Source organism: Adiantum capillus-veneris, chromosome 4, assembly GCF_014529385.1.
Source record: "Adiantum capillus-veneris isolate H3 chromosome 4, ASM1452938v2, whole genome shotgun sequence".
Classification (NCBI taxonomy): Eukaryota; Viridiplantae; Streptophyta; class Polypodiopsida; order Polypodiales; family Pteridaceae; genus Adiantum; species Adiantum capillus-veneris.
Window position 1 is genome coordinate 17,792,141 of NC_140934.1, and position 1,345 is coordinate 17,793,485.

The 1,345-nt window shown below is 42.6% G+C and overlaps 1 pseudogene; it reads left to right on the forward strand.

Annotated features, from left to right (window-relative positions):
- On the forward strand, positions 1-540 carry LOC147458796 (uncharacterized; annotated as a pseudogene).
- Positions 541-1,345: the final 805 nt, after the last annotated feature.

Below are 1,345 nucleotides of genomic sequence, written 5' to 3' on the forward strand. Positions count from 1 at the left end.
ATGGAGGAGATGTGCCAACAAAGATCATGTACAGGGTGGGTATACTTGCAAATACAATCCACAATTACGAATGAAAGCAATGGAGAAGCGTCGAGCGAGAATGAGGATGAACATGCCCCCATATATGCTGGCCACCACGATGACCTGAGCGATGCCTTGATGGTTGGCCAGAACTTTGCAGTGACTGCAGAGGAGGCATGTGTAGACTTCTACGTCCTGAAATGCAACAACACAAAGCGCCTAGCTAAAACAGAGGAAAAGGATCAATGGCACAACATCATTAAGAAAAATGTGTATGTGGTTGAGGGTCTATTCTATGACAAGGTAAATGGCTGAGATGATACTTATGTCCTTTTGGACAACAAGCCCAGTGCTCTAAAATACTCCCATCTGGTGTGATGCATCAAGTTTTCCATGTCCCCGAGGGAAGGTGAGCATAATGTATATGATATGTCAAATGACATATTCGAGAAAATCTATAACAGCAGGAGAGCTTGTAAGATTTATCCCTGTAAATTTGACTTTTGCCAGCACTTTTAACAATAGATAGCATTTTATTTTTAAAAAAATAAATAAAAAAGAGGCAATGAACTATATTGAAGAGAGTCAAAAAGGATTACATCAAAGCTGGGGGGGGGGGATCACTTGACTACTCACCTCTAAAATTACAGCTAATCGCCCCTGCTGAAACGCTAGCACTTTTCACAACAGATTGATAAAAGACGTCTTTTAAAACACTTGAAAGCAACTCTAAGCACTTGGCCAGTTGACCAACACTTTACCAGCTCCCCTAAACCACTTTACCAACCCCCATAAACACTTAAAAGCACTTCTGAGCACTTTACCAGCCCCTTGTACCACTTGACCAGCTCTTTGGACCACTTAGGACCACCTGACCAACACTTTTAAGCACTTTATACTACTTGACAAGCACTATGAACCACTTGACCAAACCCAAAACCACTTGGCCAGCACTTTATACCGCTTGACAAGCACTCTGAACCACCTGAACAACACTTTAACCACTTGACCAACCCCCTGAAACACTTGGACATCACTTTGTTCCACTTAACCACCATATACCAGCCCCCTGAAAAACTTGACTAGCTCTTTGGACCACTTAGGACCTCCTAACCAACAATTTTAAGAACTTTATACCACTTGACAAGCCCCTTGAACCACTTGGCCATCACTTTATACCACTTGACAAGCACTCTGAACCACCTGACCAGCACTTTGAATCACTTGACCAACCCTCTGAACCACTTGGACAACACTTTGTACTATTTGATCACCACTTAACAACCAACCTTGAACCACTTGACTAGCTCTTTGGACCACTTTG